The sequence below is a fragment of the Myripristis murdjan genome, chromosome 23 (assembly GCF_902150065.1).
Source record: "Myripristis murdjan chromosome 23, fMyrMur1.1, whole genome shotgun sequence".
NCBI classification, from domain to species: domain Eukaryota; kingdom Metazoa; phylum Chordata; class Actinopteri; order Holocentriformes; family Holocentridae; genus Myripristis; species Myripristis murdjan.
This window is the reverse complement of record NC_044002.1, coordinates 4,237,501-4,257,500: the sequence shown is the minus strand read 5'-3', so window position 1 is coordinate 4,257,500 and position 20,000 is coordinate 4,237,501. Positions and strand designations below refer to the sequence as shown.

Sequence of the window (20,000 nt, the reverse complement as noted above, 5' to 3'; positions counted from 1 at the left end):
CTCATTACTCCTGATGGTTTTTAGGCAACACCAAATGATTTACGCCAAGTTAAGAGTTTCTCAGCTGCAGAAAACATCATTGCACAAAAGAGCAATTGGGGACATGCTGTAATTGAGTTGTAGATAACACTTGGACTTCCAGCTCCAGCTCTTTATCTCTAACAGGCAATCACGCAGCATGGGCTTTAAAAGGGAGGGATAACTAGGGGGACATCTATACAAAAATAAAACAAGGGATAATGTGACCAAGGAGGAGTATATAGGGAAAATAAAATAGGGTGTAAAAGCCTCAATCCTCAATCCAACACTGACTAACCCATACCAGCTGAGTCAAATCATGCAAGTTTAAAGAAGCCATGTCATTCAGTTTTCAAGAGGCTGTTTTGAAATATGCTATGGCTCGAGACAAATAGGCTTGTCATAATGGCTTGGAAATAAACCATATAGTTTAGTTAAAAGCTGAATTGAATTAGTTACACTGAATGAATAAAATACTAGACTTCAGTGGGCTGACAGGACTAATTTTCTAATTCAAATGAGGTAAACCTGCAGAGGGGAGGCTTTGCACTTTAAATGCTGTAAGTTGTTGTGACTGGACAACCTGCAGCATTTAACACACACAGAAAACATTCATTTAAGAATGTCTTGAGGCAGACATTTTCAGCATGTTAGCTGGGGGGAAGCCCGCCTCAATGGCAGGAGGCTAACAGGTCATAAGCCTTTTTTCTGGTGGGTGGGACAAAACCTAACATGCAACACATGCATTCTGGTCAACCTTGTGGCTGAAAGTTTGTTCTCTATGGATGAGGGGTGGCTTTTCTCAGAGCTGTCCTCCCTACGGCAGCAGGGCAGAGGTTGGGCAGGGGGTTAGCAGTTAGCATTTGGAGCAACTAGCTAGTATCCAGCACTCAGTAACAATGAGAGAAAATTAGCACCGCTACCGTCCTACACAAAAACTAGGGGAGAGGGGAATTTTTCAAAATGAGTGAACTATCCCTTTAAATTTCTTTCGTCATGTATGTGTGTGAGTAGAGGAGAACTTTATACAATATGGTACCTTCAACATACTGCCGCCTCAGGACTTTTTTTTTTTTTATTATCAAGCATTATGTGATAATAACAATACAAACATGCACTGATCCCATAGGGTTTCCACTCCTACTGCTAGATAAGACAGACTTTGCTAAATGTTTGTGTTGAATAAATCTCCAGCCTGTCAGTGGAGGAAAGCCAGGCTGCTGATAAACATCACAACAGTTCCAGAAAAAACTGAAGGTCATGATGGGCCCACTTCCTGTTACAGCTGAACTACTTCCTGTATCTGTTGTATTATCAGCATTGCCTTCCTATACGCTCTTTATCACTCAGACAGGCTCCCATGTGTTTACACACACAATGCAGAGATTCACTGAACAGTGAGCATGAGAGATAAACGTGTGTGTTATGGGAGCAAATATGTAGCCCTGCGCTGGTTTTATGTTGACACAGCAACTCCAGTCTAATGAACTGGTTTTACGAGGATTTTATATGAGTTATAGAGGGCAAGGCGGGAGTGTCTTATCTTGGTGGGAGAATTTATTTTGGAAAAAAAGGAGTATTGCAACATGACCATGTGGTTTCTTTTTTTCTTTAAAAGGAAGGGAGAGACAGGGAGAGAGACAGATGAGGCAAAACAAGGAGAGAAGATGAATAACAGACACATTAAAAAAATAAAAGGTGCTTAAATGAAAAGTGAAAATGAGTTAAGAGGCAAAAAAGACAAGAGAAGAGAAGAGAAGAGAAGAGAAGAGAAGAGAAGAGAAAAGAGGAGAAGAGAATCCTTCCTTACCTGTTCAGTGTTCAGGCTCGATGACGCCTCGCTCCGCTCTCCTAAACAAACACAAAAAGTTATGCAAGTTATGAAAAGCAGCCTGGGTACATTTGGTGTTATGGTCACTCCGAGAACATGCAGACAAATGACACTGGATTATTGGAAACTACCCTCCCTGCAAGAGAAAAATGTCAAAAGAAAATAACATCTATAATTTAAAAAGAGTGAATATATGAATCTTTGCTCCATGTGTCAATATTATGTAAATTGTACCATTAGCATTCGAATTTCAGTCAAATTTGACTCAGTTCAGTTGAATTAGAATTGAAGGTGACAGCTCTAGCTTATGCCCCAAGGTTTTGAAAGTTTTATCAGCCCAAAGGTCATACAATTTTCTCACCCTGATAATATTATTCAGTTGGAGTTTGAACACTGTATTTAAATCATCAAAACTGAAGTCAATAGGGAGAAGCCGCATTATAAATGACAGCAAGTTATACAGAGCAACAGGAAAGAAATGTGAGAGTTGGCCTGGAAGAGAACTTCAGGGAAGACAAAACACACACACACACACAGACAGTCTTTGTTCAAAGACTTGGGACAGGGTTGGACTTGACAAAAAGTAGGACACACACACACACACAGAGAGAAACACACACACACACACACACACACACACACACACACACAAACACAGAGACGCTAATTACAGTTAATGGCAGCACTCAGCACTCTCCAAGACTGTCTGTGACTCACTCCAATCAGACTCTTTAGTGGTCCATGTAATCTGGACCAAACTAATCAACCACCTACACTACTAATCATCCCTGAGTCAGAGTCATAACCCCACTGCCTGGCATGGCAATCAATCCCAGATTAATACAATTCTCAAGATCTCAAGGTTAGCGCTAATGAGACCGGCAGTCCTCTTGCACACAACCTGGGAAAATGATGGTTCATCCATTCAACCTGAACAGTCTCAAGATGTCACTGCTAGTTTATAAGCATTTAGCTGCATGAATGTGACCCATTCAAAACACTGGAGCAAATCTTCCCCTGGCTAATACACCAACACAAGTAAATTGTCAGTCTGTGGGAAACACTTTTGATTTGCTTGCCTTTTTATGTCACCAGCGACAGACATGTTTACGTTCTGTCTGTTAGCTGCTTGAGAATGCCCTCCTAGCTCCTCCGTAGAGGACACTTCCCCCTGGTTACAAAGTCAAATTCCTCATTAAAAAGAAAGAGGGATAGTTACAGTGATTTTTTTTTATTACTGCTTACTTATGCATTCATCCACCAATCCATCTTGTATTTACCCAGTGGTAAATACAACCTTTCTGCAGCTCGCCTGCCGCTCACAGTGCAGACTGTCCTTGAGAACGTGTCATCTCTTACATCTTCAAGAGAAAGATTTGTTCCTTGTTTACAGCTATACAGAATAAACTTATTGATCACTAACAGGTCAAATGTACAGTCATAATGACATGCTTATCATATGATTCAGTGCCATTTTAGTTTGTATTGATCTACTTTTCTGTTGTACAACTGCATGCAGGGAGATAACAGTGGCTGATGTGGAAGCTATAAATACAACAATCATTCTTTATAGTTCTCTGGGGTCATTTCAAATTCCAGTGCAGATAATCTGCTGCTAATTTTGATATCAGTGCACTCCAGAGTCCCCCCTCAAGGACCCCAGGCTATCCCAATTGGACAACTATGAGCTGCTCATCAGGAAACTCCACTGTGAGTGTGTGTGTGTGTGTGTGTGTGTGTGTGTGTGGGCGCGTAATGTAAACCAGTGGAAAGGGCAGCAGAGTTCAAATCTACCAAGTCCTAGACTACATTTAATTCTTTGAAAGCTGAGCAAATTCACTTGATTTCTTTACAAAAAAAAAAAAAAAAAAAAAAACGGGGAAAAGGCAAAAAAAAAAGAAAAAAAAGAAAAAAAGACATTATTAAAAACACAGGAGAACCACATCACAAAAAATTACCAGAAAAGCTGAAAAAAAATTCCAGAAAAATAACCGAAACATTTATTTTTCTCAGTGACACTGAGAAACCACATTTTAAAGATCGAAAGCCTCTACAGAAAATGGCACACTCTAAATAAAAATGTAATTTTCCTAAAGTTAGAAAGGTCCTAATTTTTACATTTAAGGAGAATGGATGGATGGATAGGTACACATGATAGAGAACAGAGATAACAAGTATGGATGAAAGCATGGATGGGGAAATAGCCAGAGTCAAGCACAGGGATGGATGATAAAGTAGATGTGATTGCAGAGAGAGTCAAAAAAGCCAACTGAATGCACTCTGCGCAGTTATATTAATTAACGGAGAACTGCCAACAGATTATTGGAGCTTCAGTTGGTAATCCAAGTTCAAGTTCTTTATAAAATCCAGTCCACCTCTAGTACTAAAGCATCTGTATGCCAGCGTCACACTCTTTTAAATGGACCTCTGCAGGCAGGCTATACCTTTATCATCTTTTAAATCACCTCTTAAAACGCGTCTTTATAGACTTGCACTTATGTAATGACCTTTAATTACTGGCTCTGACCTCTTTAATGATTCTCGCCTTGGTTTCATTCCTTGCCTTGCTTGTTTTCTGTCCTTTGGAAAGTGCTCTGTAACTGCCTGAAAAGTACAATGCTGCTTTAAATACGGCACTGCAAACACTGGCACTGCAATTACTGCTAGTGCCAATACTGCAACTGCTCTGACTCCTAGTGCTGCCAATGGAACTAATTCTAGTGCTACTACAACTACTACTATTTGTGCTACTGCTACTACTACAAATAGTGTACTACTACTACTACTATTTGTGATACTACCACTAGTACTAGTAGTGGTACATTAAATACCTCTACTACTACAGTCGCTACAACAAATACTGTACTGCTACTACAATTAGTGCTGCAAAAGCTCCTGCAACAATGTAAATGTATGCAAATACCACTAGTGCTACTACTGCAAATAATATTCTACTACTATTTGTGCTACTATGACTAATAGTAGTGCTACATTAAATGCCCCTACTGCAAGAGTTACTACTACAAATCCTGTACTGCTACTACTATTAGTGCTACTACTAGAAATACTACTGCTAATAATCATAAAACTACTAGTGCCAATACAGCAAATACTGTACTATTACTAACATTAGTGCTACTACTAGTAGTATTTCTCTTGTACATACTGATACAACAACTACAATTCCTACTGGAAATGCTGTACTATTAGTGCTACTGCTTCTACAAGCAGTACTGTAAATACTTCTACTGCAAATAATACACTAGTAGTAGTGCTACTGTAAATACTACTAAAATTGCAGCTGTTACTGTAAATAATGTACCGCAACTACTTCTAGTGTTGCTAATGCAAATACTACTACTACAAGTGCAACCACTGCTGCTGCTCCATGTGTTTGGCGGCGTGCCCCTTTAAGACATACACAACTGTGAGAGATGAAGGGCTGACAGAGTGAAGGAAGGAAAGACAGATGAGGACGAATGGAAGGATATACACGCAGCAGGATGGAGGGTGGATGAGCGTGGCGGGAGGAGGGAAAAGACAGAGAGGGAGAGTGGCAAATGACATTAAAGAATGACAGGATGAAGACGGGGAGGCATTTGTTTGGTCAGGAGGGATGCGGGGTTGCAGATAATTAGGGGGATGGATAGTTTGCAAAGGTTTAGATGCAGTTGAATGGATGGCAAAGATGATGCCTAACGGAGACATGAGTGTGATGGCGACATGGAGATGGAGCGATGGATGATGGCAGATTAGGACTGGATATCAAACTGTATGAAGGGATGAGGGAGGGAGGGATTGATGCTGGTAAGGGAACTATGCATGGAGTGACAGATGTGTGGCTGGAAATCAAGTAAACGCCTGCATTCTTGGAATTCCCCTCCCCTGTAATATTGATGCCTGTATCAAATGACTGCTGTGTGTGTACATGTGTGTATGTGCGGGTTAAGGAATGGGTGTGAACTAAATATGTCCACTCCACCCGATATGCTGAAGGAACGCCAGCACAATACGAAACATTATACACCCTGGAAAAGAGGGAGGGGAGGTGAAGAGAAAGAGAGAGAGACTATATCTAATGTGGAAAGTACAAGCTGGTCACACAACCACACAAATATATGAACACATACACACACACACCCCTGTTGCATGCCTACTGACAGATGGGGTATGAATTGTGAATTCTGTGATGTGATTTGTAAGTCGATGTGTTTTTGCTAGCGGAGTATTTCTTGATAGTTTATTACACTTTGAGCCTTTTAAATCAACACACACATACACACACGCAGGGGGAGGAGAGGAGCCTGTAAATCAGTTTTGCTGGCTGTTCCTTATCTGAGAAATGCCAGCTATGAGAGGAGGGCAGTACAGTGAGCTGAGGCTGTACAGCCGAGCTTTCTCTCTGTTTTAATGACTTTCATGGCATTACTGCTTCGCTGAGCAGGAGGGGGGAGGCACGGGCCTGCCAGGTCGAGGTAAGAACGGCATCGCACTAAAAAAATCCATGATGAAATATTGAGAAACAATATGCTCCCCTCAACTTTGGGAGTGCACTGTATTCTTCCTTCACCCGTTCATTTGCTACTGGGGTCCAAGGAATGTGAAAGTCAGTTAAAACATTGGCCTACATGCTACTTTTCATGACATACAGTAAAGCAATTGAAAGTTGCTCACATGCCACGAGTCACTTCTATGGTCGAATCTTGAAAACTGACAATTTCAATTTCAGTCATATCTCCATTCACTCCAATTTCGCTAACTGAGCCTCAAAAACACTGCCTAAACAAATGAGGAAGCTTGAAAAACTCTTTCAAAGAAGTCACAGATTTGTGCTTGTTTCCCAAATTACCATCAACCTTGTGTTGGGTGTACTGCATCTCAAAAAGACAAACCACTATATCCGGGAATGACTCGGCTCATGGCTCTTCTTCAAGATCTCTTGCTACCAGGTTATATCGACTGTATGTTGTGATTCTAGCTTCTAGCGAGCTATCTTCATCTGGAGCAAAAAGATCATGTCTTACTGGTGGAAAATTTTTGAGGAAAATAAAAGTCTCTTCTCTTGTTATTTCCCTGATGAAATTAAAGTAGATCCTGCGGGCAGCATCTGCAGAAAACTTCCATATTGTAACCTTGCACCAGGAAGAAATAAGCTGAGAATGCTGTCCACATAATCATAAATACACAAAAAATAAATGGATACCAGGACTTGCTGCTTTTTATATTGGCATAATCCATTTTGTTCAAGTTTGTTTGTGCACTGAAAGTGTTATTTTGGAAGCTATTTTTGCTGTGGAAGTGAATGGAAAGATAGAAATACTGTATTGTGGATGAGCAGCCCAAGGGAGCCCAGCCCACGGAGCAACTAATGAGGATATTTCACCACCATGTGGACTCATATCCCACACAAGGAATTATACAACCCAGAACTCTACCAAAGTTTAGTTTTGGCTGAACCCATGTGTTTCAACTATAGTCTTCATGTTTTACTTTTCCTGGCTTGAAAAACACATGTGAGTGAATGGAGCTGTAGCTGATACTGTCAATATCCAAAATGTGACAGCAGGAGCGACTGGTGTGGATGAGTGACTGTTTATGGCTTAATATTACAAAAAGCAACATGTACTGTACACAGCGTTTTAACCTCCATATTCCTTTAAACAAAATACTGTCGCCAACATTGCCTGTTTATGAAAAGCAGATCTGGTTCTGCTGATATGATCGATTACGCAGTTAGATTACATACTGTGCTCAACACCGGGATGATCTTAACCTAAACTGATTCTAATGAGACACTTTGATCAGTATGCATGAATATGTATTGCTGCCGTTTTTTCCCTGTGATTCAACATGTCTTTCAATACTTCACAGTCTAATGCTGACAACAAAACACATTCCTTGGGAAACTACAGCAGCCTCAATCCCCAAAAATATCAATTTTGGCACACAAAAATCCATATTTATTACTGCAACATCCCAAATTCCCGAGGGGGATCAACAACATTTCATCTGATCTTAAACCACATTATGAAATCATGTGACAGTTACAAGTTAACGGTAATTCAGAGGATGCAATAATCAGTGTTTTTTTAAATGAGGATTAATTAGGTTCGGTTTACATTTTTGTCTTCACTATATATACTGTACATGGTTGGAGTGGAAACTGTGGAATGAAAAGCCCCCCCCCCCCCCCCCCCCCCCCTTCTCCCCATCTCGTTCCATTAATCTTAACTCTCCCTCTTCTCTCTCCTTTCCTCCTCGATCTGGCTCATTCTCTTTCTTCTAACCTCCTTTCTTCTCCCCAAATCTCTCCTTCACAACCTCACTGTTACTGTTCAAACTGTGTGGTTAATCCACTGTGGCCTGGTAAAGGCTTTTTTACACACAGACACACACACACACACACACACACACACACACACACACACAGGTCTGTGCCTGTAGTGGAAGCCTTGCAGACATGGGATTTCCTTTCATATCCAATTGAGACCAAAGAAACTTGAGTGAGGAGAGTATGGGAAAGATAAGCTGCACACACACACACTCACATACACATAAGCACATGCACACATACACATATACATATACACATGCATACAATGGCAGGCCAAAATATAATACCCACATCACATACATGCATATCAGTGGCAAAAGCACAATGTTCAAATGATATAGCATGCAGCTTACAAACCACCCACAGACACACACACAGCAGAAGTACTTCAACATCACAGACATCGACAGGACACAAACACAGCACTCACCCACACACACACACATACACACACACACACACCTTCCTCCATAGCGGTAGGTAGAAAGGAAGTTGGTGGGACTTAATTACAGTCCTGAGTCTGAGCAGCATCCGATTAGGATCCAGAGGTTTTACACAGCAGGCCTTTGAAGGGCAACAAGGACAGTGTGTGTATGTGTATGTGTATGTGTGTGTGTGTGTGTAGTGCTGAGTTTGTGTCTTGTCTGATGCTGGTGTTTAAGCAGCTGTGGTGTATTTGTGTAAGTCGATTACTTGTCTACAGTTCTGGCTGAAGCAGTTATTTAGCACGATCAACAATGAATCGTTGGTTAACGTTTCCTGTTGTGAATGTATTATCTCATACTCAAAACCTGCTGCCTCTCTCCCTCTGCCCTTTTCACTTTTCATTCTGACAACAGCCAATGAGCGCAGCACTTCTGAAAAGCCTTCAAAACAGAAATCAAGGTACAACAAAGTCTGGAAATGGAGCAGTGATTCAACAACACAACCCATCTGGCTCATTACTGCAGTACAACCAGCTTGTTTGACCCATATGAAGCCAACCACAACAAACAATGGACTTTGCTTCAAAAGCTTCAAAATCAAGCCCATGCCAATAAATATATATATATATATATATATATATATATATATATATATATATATATATATATATATATATATATATATATATATATATATGTGATGTTCCCAAACGCAAATAAAGAATACAGGGAGGGAAAAAGCTATATGAAACTACAACTGCTACACAACAAAGAAACACGCCAGGCAACTTAAAATGAGATCACAAACTCATTTGTTTATAGCAATTACACCAAGGTAACTCAATTAATCTGACAGTGATATATTGATGTTTGTTTAAGCAAAAGATTACAGAGCTCTAAATAAGTTTTAGTGTAGCACTGACTTAAGCTAATGTCCTTTAAAGGGATAGTTCACCCAAAAATCTGATATTATTTCACTCCCCCCATAGCTGTTCTGTAGGACAGTAGTGGTGCTATCTTCCTCTCATTGTTACTGAGTGCTGGATACTGGCTGGATGCTCCAAATGCTAACTGTTAGCCTCCTGTCATTGAGCTGGACTTCCCCCCAGCTAACAGTCTTAACAATAACAATAATGTATCACAAAATAAATATTGTCAAAATAACAAAATAATCATTTAGCAAAATAATCCTTACCCTAGCGGCAATGCAATGTATACCAAAATGTGTGTGTCTGTGTGTGTGTGTGTGTGTGTGTGTGAGAGAGAGAGAAAGAGTGGAGGTCATCATTGGATACATTGAACTGTCCTAAGCAGTAAGTGTTCTTGCATCCTCTCTGCAGCCCAAACACCTCCTGCCTAATGGTGTGTGTGTGTTTGACGCTGTAGAGGAAGACAGAAAGAGTGTGTGGCCCGGGCTGTAATTACCCGAGTCAAGAACTCTCCAGAAGGTTCTATTGATTTTCTATATTGCTGAAAACGTCCAACACATTTATGCTTTAGAGAGGCAGCGGGAAAAATACAACTGTAGAAATGTGGCATCTCCCAGGAACAGAGGTGTCTTAAATCCAACATCACCTCTACATAAAACACACGCACACCCACACACTTTGAAGCACAACGGCACACACTTTGGAACAAAACAAAGCACAGGGCCCGCACACCGCTCCCTTATCCCTTTTATTAATTAAAACACCATTTCAATCCAGAAGGGTATTGATCAGTTAACAGTCTGGTGACAGCAGACACTGCCAAATGCTCAAAAGCCGACACAACTCACATCACGACAAGCTGACAGAAATACAAATATGGTTCACAGGCAGCTTTAAAACAGGTGGTTTGGATGGCAGTCTATAAATGAGAGGTTTACTGGTCAAAAAACAAAAATGCAAAGCAGATGTGGAGGTTTGGCTCACCTCTGGTCTAAAAATACATGATTTAGATGAGGCTCTGCAGGGGATGAGTCTCCCTGTGGCATGTTTTTTCCTTGGTTATTTTTGCCTTGCCTCTCTTCTCTATCTATGCTATGCTAAGCAGAGACAATGTCCAATAAACTGGAAAACTGGTTGGAGCACTTTACTGCTTACTGTGTGTTACATGTTCAGATAACTCTGCATAATCTACATAACACAATTATTCAACTGGACTAAGTCATCTCTGGTCAATTCACCTATAGTAATCTTAGTAATCTATAGATTATAAAAAGACTTTAGGCTTTAAAGTGATAGCTGAACTATTTTGGGGGGAAAAAAATGTTTCACTTCCCCCCCAGCTGTTCTGTAGGACAGTAGTGGTGCTATCTTCCTCTCATTGTTACTGAGTGCTGGACACTGGCTGGATGCTCCAAATGCTAACTGCTCAACCTCTGCCCTGCTGCCATAGGGAGGACAGCTCTGAGATAAGCCACCCCTCATCCATAGAGAACAAACTGTTTCAACCACAAAGTTGACCAAAATGCATGTGTTGCATGTTAGGTTTTGTCCCACCCACCAGAAAAAGGCTTATGACCCATTTTGACTCCCGTGGTTTAACAAAACACTGCTCCTGATGCAGTAATGACTAGAATATTGACCAACAGTCCTCTCTGGCTACATGAGGAATTCAAAGCAATGGCAGACTGGGGTAAACTTGAGGGCATGAGGGAAAAACATTGCTGGAGAGGAGGAATTTCATCCAGTATAGTGCACCAACTAGCAGTTGGACTGCAGCATCTAGTTTCAAAAGTTTAATGATCTCACTATCATTAATGCGCTCTTGAAATTTGTAGTGTTGCAAGGTTATTAGTGGGGATACTGGGGCATATAAATACCTTATAAATACCTTGTTCTGTGTAATGTTGAGTTCTGGCAACTGTCAAGTGGTTTCTACAGTAACAGTATGCTTTCACACACACTTTCCTTTTTTACTGTCCATTCATTCACAGCTTGCCATTACAACTCTTATTACACCCTCTTGATGCAAATTGTTGCTATATGGCATAAAGCTACAAAATGACACCACATGGATGATTTGGTGCTTATGCTGTCATCTCTTCACAGGCTAAGTCGACAGTGTGGAAAGCCTCACAAAAACTTGGTGTATTCCTTTAAAAGAGAGAACCAAAGAATTCCATATAGAAACATGAGGCCCTCTGTGACTCATGTTTCACTTCATATTATTAGTTAACTCATGAAAGGGCTCAAATTCCGTGATTATGAAGCAGGCAAATTAGCGAGCCACTGAGCACTCCTACACTGCGACCGCCGTCGGCGCACAGTTGTATGCAAATAGGAAAACAAAGACTTCTATATGGAAATGAATTGGTTTTAGAAAGGATTTCATGCAAGAGGAAAAAACAGATTGACGCTCATGAGTCATAACCCTATGGGAAATCAAAGATTTCAAAAAGCAAGTACAACAGTTTTACAGAGGCTTCCATATATGAAAACAGAAATGTAGATAAAGAAACAGAAAAACTGTCATGGAAACATCAGGCCGGAGCATAACGACGCCGTCATGTCCAAAGCTCTTCATTGTATGGTACACACTTAAAGCCTTTGACCATGATTGTAAGGTTGCCGGGGTTACGCATCATTGTGTCAAGTCCATCCAAAAGAGCAAATCCCATAATCCTTAGTAAGACACAGACAGAAAAGCAATAAACAAAGACATAGAGGGAGTTGAAGGCTAAAACGAGTCAACAGAGGTTAAGGACTAAAAAAGTGGCAATGAGAGAAATCTATAGCTGCTCTGTGTTTGTTTCTTCTGCATGAGACTAGAGCCCTGCATAAATCCTCAATCCTGCAACCGCATTAAAGACCGATTTAAAGAAATAACAAAGAAAACAAAGATGACCAATCTAGCTTATTTCTGAACTTGCTGTATTCCTCAAGTCTAAGCGTGCTGTATTCCTTTAAAAGAGAGAACCAAAGAGAGAACCAAAGCACATGAAATGTCTAAAACTAGAAATAGCCAGAAAAGGCACAGAGTTTGGTTTGTTGATTGCAAACCTAACCCGCAGCATTTATTACATTTTAATACTTTTTAAAGACACATTTAAAGACTTCAAGGAGCACCAGAAACTCTGAAGAAGCACAAGGGAAGGAGGAAGGAGTAGAAATGACCTTAGAAGGCAGAGGCTTTTTACAGATCTGGCCAGAGACAGATGTAAATATGTCCTGCTTTACTTCATTTTTCATCATCCTACATCCATGCACAATTCCCTGTTAGAAGACATAGAAAAACAAGAGAAAGAGGGAGGAGAGAAACATAGAAGGGGTTCAACAGAAAGAGGGCAATCTGTTCTGAATTAGCTTGTACGACGTCATACCAGAGCCATGTATTATTCCTCAGAGACCACAGGGGCTTTTCCTATTCCCATGTATAGGGGCCGGACCCTGCTATGGGAGTGTGCAGAGCTCCACCATCGTCCAGATTACACAAAAAGCCAAGCTGAAAGGGGTGGGGAACAATAACGTAGACTGCAAGTCCCCAACAGCACCACAGTGCTCCAAAAAAGGAAACCCTAAATAAACTTGACATGCTATATTCCTGTATGTTGAAAAGATTTTCTCTGCGTGGCCTCTGGACGGGTGCTGCCCAGCAAACATTTCAGCGTTGAATAGATGGTGATGGCTTAGCCTTGTGAGCCAGGGGAGTCTTGCAAGTCGACTGCTCTGCAGGACATGTCTGGCTGCTCAATTACAGTGTTGGACACTGATACAAAGGAAGGTGATGTAAGCGAGATGAGACTGAGTGGAAACATAAATAGCGGCAGCGACGAGGCAAAGCTGCTTTGGCTGCATACCTGAGGCCATATCTTTTAGTATTTTAGAATTCAAGTGCATAAAAGAGAAAGAAATCAAGCTGACATTGAGTGCAGATCCCCACTTCTTCTGGAATTTGAGGCCATAGATGCATAAAGACAAACGAATCACTTCACTGGGGGATTTCATCAGATGCCTTCACTCTTCTTCCAATCACATACATCACATAGAAACTGCAAATACTACTATGCACTAAGATATGTAGCATTCACTACAATTTAATTCTGGGACTTCAATAACAACAGTATTTGCATGTGGTGCAATGTGTTTATGCAATATGAGTCTTTGTTCTGACTGGTTGGAGCAATTAATATCGTGTGGAAAAAATCCAGTATCATACCTCAGTACCAATACTGTGGCGATATTAAAGGGATGACTATTGCAGCTTTAAAACCAGGAAAAGGTAACATTTATGCCAGATCACAACATTACAGTACCTAAAATCTCCACATATGAATTTTTAACATGCTATAAATTTGTTAAATTGTGTGCTAATTTGTTTTTAATTCTGGACTGATATTAGATTAAAAATCAAATTTCAGAAAATCAGTGTTGTCTACCTGTCATGTAATCCATATAATACTGTTTGACTGATTTATACTGACTGATTAATACTACATTATAACTTTAACCTGGACTAACTGTAATGTAACATTTTGACTGGAATGCTCTTAGAAATCAATTAATAGACTCCAAAATGCAGCAGCCAGACTTTTGACAAAAACCAAGAAAAGAGAATGCTTTACTCCAATTTTAATGGCCTTACACTGGCTGCCCATTTGTTTTAGGATTGATTTTAAGATTTTACTTATTACTTTTAAAGCCCTTCACGGCCTGGCCCCAGAATATTTATGTGAACTGCTGTCCCCTGGCCAACCGATGTGCAGGCTGAGCTCCTCGGGCAGGAACCTGCTGACTGTTCCTGCCTCACACTGAAAGACGGAAGAGGACCGAGCATTTAATATTAGGGCTTCTTGGCTGTGGAACCACCTGCCTGAAGTTCTCTGGCTTCTCACATCAGTATGTTCTTTTAAATCACTTTTGAAAACTGTTTTATAATTTATTTTTAGGTTCATTTTTTATTCTTAACTGCAGTATTGTTATACTGTACTTTCTCCTTGACATCGTGCATAAGTCTTGCACTGCCCTTTATTAAGTTTTAATTCACCCATTGTTTTTACATTTCATCCATGTAGTTTTATTTATGGTTTTTAATCATCCATTGTTTTAAGTTTTATTCTTCTTTTATTCCTTATGCCTGCCCGTCTATTCTTACATCACTGTGTATTATAGTATTGTGTTTCATGTGCATGTTCCAAAGCACTTTGTAATGCTGGGTTTGATAAGTGCTAGCCAAATAAATTTTATCATCACTATCATTACTGTTATTATTACTATTATTATTATTATTACTACAGGTATGTATGAAAAGATTAAAGGTATTAATCACAGCATTATGTGTTTCAATGGAGTCTTAGTATCCCATGATGCCGTTTCAGAGGCTTCTTCGCCCTGACAGCAATTTAGGGGAAACTGAATACTTATCATATTTTAGCATGTAAATGGTTACATTTGAACATACTGAATATTGGCACCAAACACTGGCTATATGCAGCTTTAATCCAAAATATAGGTGCTTCAATTTCCAACACCTGAACATTTTACCCAGTAACATTCAGGGCTGTTTTCGAGGTATCTGGGACAAAAATAATGAAATATTTGCTTATCTCTCCTGTTCAATAAAGAAGGCAATGATGTTCACATGTCTAACATGACTTTAAAAACAGCAAGTTTACCAGGGCACATGGTTTGCATTAAACTGGAGACAAAGCTATCATGCTGACACATCATTTGAGATCACAAGGGGTTGTCTGAGGTGCATGACCCCCAACTCCTCCTGTGAATTGGCCAACTACTGTGTCAGTGGTCTGACACAAGTGTCTCGAGTAAAGGAGAGAGGGTGCATCCAAAAAAAGAGAGAAAGATAAAGAAAACGTATCCATGTCTGAAAACTATCCTGTACTTAAACAATCTGCTGGCTGATTTTCTAGTCTAGTTTTACAAGCTGCAAGCTATATCACATTAGAAAGTGCTGAACAATAGCAAAGCTTCTGTCAAAACAAGGACAAAGTTGTTACCTATAGTTACCAAGACAAAAAAAAAAAAATCAGAAAGTGGATTCCAACTGAAATAAGTGAAGTAACGTTGCTTGTTTCTAATGGCCAGACTGACAGCTGCCTGCCAGAAACTATAGCCAAACCAAATAACTCTATCTGGCCTCATTACAATGTCAGCTTTGTGTTGGATATTAAGTTCACCGCTCCTATATTTACTCAGTCTGGACCCATACCCAAACAAACTACACTGTTTGGGCTCCTCATAGGAAAAACTGGAAGAAATGATAACTCTGTTGTAAGTTAACTTGAAGATACGGTCGTTGTAATATGGATGTTAACTGCTTTGGTTAAATTATCCAAGACAACTAGTGATGATGTGGTCTTAAAGCAAAACTGAACTTTGGTTCAGTGTTGGGTTGTCTAGTTCCCTGGGTGTTCTATGAGTCCACGTGGTGGTGAAATATCCTCATTAGTAGCTCTGTGCTCCCCTGGGCTGCTAATCCATTTTGTGTCTCTCCATTCACTTCCACACTGTGGGGAAAAAAGTTAGTTCCACAATAACAGTTTTAGCACATAAACAAACTTGAACAAAGCAGATTATGCTTGCTTAGCAAGGTTGCTATGAGGAAGTTTCTTGCAAATGGAACCAGACGGATCTACTTTCCAATTCAAAAAGGGAAATGACAAGAAAAGAGCTGTTTAATTTCCTCAAAAATGGGTACCAGGAGCTGTTTCTTTATATTGGCATCATCTGCTTTGTTTGCTTGCGTTTATGTATGAGAAGTGTTATTTTGGGAGCTGTTTTGCCATGGAAGTGAAGTGAGAGTTAGGAGCAATGTACTGTGGATCAGCAGGTGAGGGGAACACAGATTCAAAAATGAGAATATTCATGTAGACGCCACATAACGCCCAGGTAACTGCACAACCCAACACTATCTATTCTCTGGATATCTATTCAGAGGGGAAAATGGAAAATATTGGTATCGCCCTCAAAAACTGCATCATCATCTGCTGGTTTAAACTGGTCATACATTTCATTAGAACTGGCATTTTAACACCACATATAGCACCCAAGTGACAATACAGCCCACAATTTTGTTTTAAACTACTAGTTTAATTACACTGAATGCAACTAAACCCCAACAGTAGATACTACTTGCAGTCATTATTGTATACATAGAGAAAATTTCATCATGCTAAACTGGATTCATATTAAATCTCGAAGGGTCTCTGCTCTGATTATTCATTTTAGCATACAACTATAAAATCCTGGCAGTAAATATGCTTGCATTGGAAAAATACAAAGCCTCTTTCAAATTCCAAAACAACATATAAGTTTGCTGGTCAGGTTTTGCGTGATATGGATTTTTTTCAGACGGAGCCCATGTGTTGGAAGAATGAATTTCTCTCTAGCCTCAGTTGACCTTGACATAAAAAACACACACACACACAAGAAGAGACAAACACATACCCACCCAAGTAATCAGAATTGCTGCTATTTCCATAATGAAGTTCAGAAGGTGAAATAAAGTCCCATCCTCCCTCTCTTCATCTCTCATCCTCTCACTGTTGGTGGTCTTATTAAATCCTCTCTGTCTCTCCAACCTCATTTTTCCCCTGGCCATTCAGAAACTCATTAGACTGTTGGACGGCACACAGGCGCCAGGACGGGCAGAATATCCCTCATAATATTTCATCAATCTATCTCCTGGGTTTTCAATCTGTCTCTTGGGTTGTTTATACCATCCATGTGGACACTTCTAATATCAAATCATCAATCTTCGTCTTACGGCAGACATCAAGATAGCCCTTATGGGTTTTAGTCAACATGGAGCTAATTATGCAATCTGGCACTGGACAGGGCAGAGTAGCACAAATGTAATATCTTTTCATGAATCTGTTTGTGTGCTACCTCTCCACTTGAGTGACTGTATAGATCTCATATCGCCCTCTTGATTACTCTGCTGATACCCATCACAGTTATTTGCTTCATGTTAGAGTTTAACATCAGTGCCCAAACCTGATGGACCCCAACTGAGCACTACGGATCCCAGCGGGCTTGGGATCGCCCTGGCTGAATTCTTCACCATCTTAATTGCTCCACTTTCGATTTGCCTCAAGTTCCAAATTTATTGCTGGCAAGTAGCCTACATTAGCCTTTTTATTAGCGAATGAATTAGTAATTTTGGACTTTAGTGCTGGAATCAAATAAAGCTATTCTTCCTTTGGCTTTGTTTGAGTTTGGACAGAAATTCTGGGGGGGTTCAGCCAGTTCACGCTCAAATTTTCCAAGCCTGAGTTGAGCTCTACTTCGTGCAAAGATATAGCAATTTTACGACTGAACAGTTTATAGACAAGGAGGCAGGAAAGGATCACATTTCATTAAAGCCCTGTCATCTATACTTGAAAGGAGCAGTACGTAAGATTTTCACTACTCCATAACATAAAATGAGCACAATATATCTGCGAGGGATTGACAGGATTGTTCATCAATACCTATGACTGAATGATTACTTTACCAGATGCTGAGATTTTGGCTTTCAGAACTCCATCTCTGGCCCATAGTCTGGTTTGGAACAAATAGTCCCTCTCCAGTGGAATTTCGAGACAATCCCAAAAGTCATAGATTACTTAACACATCTTTAACAAATCTCGGCAGAAGAGTGGAACTGGATACATCCAACTGGTTTTAGGACAGGTGCCGGATAAAAGTTGAGCAAGGGATCCAGTGGAAAAATACGTTCATAACACTAGCCAATAAGGACATGGCTGGTCCGAGCAAAACTGACTTCATGAAGAGATGGAAAATGTGCACTCTAAACTTGATTTTCAGGAGAACATTACACAGAATTAATAAAGCATTTTCAACCTCCTTGAAAATGTCTTGATTAAGGTTTTACACCAAAACACGTTTTCCTCTGAAGAGGTGAAGAGCATGCGGGAGCTTTCTAGGTCAAAACAATAAAGCAGAGGTTCTCAAAAGGTTCGGAGCAGTAATCAGGACTGACTGGGGGCAATCAGGACTGAGAACCACTGAGGTAAAGCACCTGGAGTTTGAATCCAGGGTGCGGGTGTAAGTTTTTAGAACTTTTCACTGTATGATCTTGACCGACTGCCTTGAGAATGTAGGTCATGTCAGCAAGTGGAACTCTCTGGATATTAATTAATACTCTGCTCCTCTTGCCTTAGTGATGGAATGATTCGGCCTGCAAAACCAACCTGACAAATGTTTTGTGGACCAAAAAATGAAGTAGCCGATGAAAATGTAGATGGCAGTGTGCAGAATTTTTGTTCTTCATCTCATCAGGTCTTAAAATTGCCACCAACTTCAGCAAAATTGCATAATGTGTTCGTACTTTATGCTGCCTTCATACTAACAATCAGACTACATTTCTTTTTTTCCCACAAATGGTTGATTTTTTTTTTTTTTCTGTGGGAAAAGAAGTGTCAGATATAAAGACTGACACTGTGATTTTCCCTCAGAGTTGCCCTCTGGTATCAATCATTGTCAAGACACTAAAAAGCACCTTTAGCTATTGTTCCCGTGAGTTTTGCAGATCACATGCATGAGTAGTCTAAAAACATGATGTGCCTGATAGATACTTTATTGCCTGTTTTCATTTGTCAAACCTCCACCATAAGTACCTTCAACTGTTCAACCAATCTGGGTTTAGAAAGGCAAATACTTCACTGACATCTTTGAAATTCAGTGCCTAAGAGCTGATATTTTGTACTAATCGTCAATATAGTCTCCCAAAATGCCAAGAAGTCACTTTCCTTCATGATTTCATTCTCGTCAGGGTGAGACAGAAGCAGCATTTAGACCATAAAATACAGAAACTATACATGAGAAAACAAACCCAATAACATCATGTATATTAATGCATACAAATTCAAATACAATCAACTGTTGTCTTAGAATCTATTACAATTAAGGTCTTCAGGTCTTAGGCAACCAGTGTAGTATTGATCAGCTCTACAATAAAGACGCAACCAAACTGCAACATATTCACATCAGAGGTGGAGGACTTAAATGGCTAAAATAGTATATATATTCCAATTTTTTTTTTTTTTTTTTTAATAAAAAAAAATAGACCGTCGTACCAAAATATCTTCAAATCAGCATCAGTCCAACCTTATTCTCAAGACTGCATATTGTTTGCAGCTATGGCAAACATCAGAAATCAGGTTAAAAAAAAAAGAAACAAAAAGAGCCTTATTTTCAGAGTTATGACCATGCACTTTTGAAAGTCAGTGATGAATTTTAAATGGTTTTCAAGGGCTCAATGGCCACGGGACTCAACTTTTAAATCAATAATAAAAGAATGAAACGGACCTACATGGCAGGTACAAGACTTCCACCTGATTATACTGGGAGCTTGAAACAGATGTGTATTTTACTTGTGGGAGTCTCCTTTCATACTTTAAAACAGGGAAAGTTAAGTCTCCTCTGCACACTTTTAGAGCAGTGGG

The 20,000-nt window shown here is 39.9% G+C and overlaps 1 protein-coding gene across 2 annotated transcripts in view; it reads right to left on the bottom strand.

Annotated features, from left to right (window-relative positions):
* Positions 1–20,000, bottom strand: part of LOC115355050 (plexin-B2-like) — a 182,799-nt gene that overhangs the window by 130,517 nt on the left and 32,282 nt on the right. For both annotated transcript variants that reach the window (XM_030045683.1, XM_030045684.1), the window contains exon 2: positions 1,829–1,869. The gene's annotated coding sequence lies outside the window, so the exon portion shown is untranslated. The remainder of the gene's footprint in view (positions 1–1,828; positions 1,870–20,000) is intronic.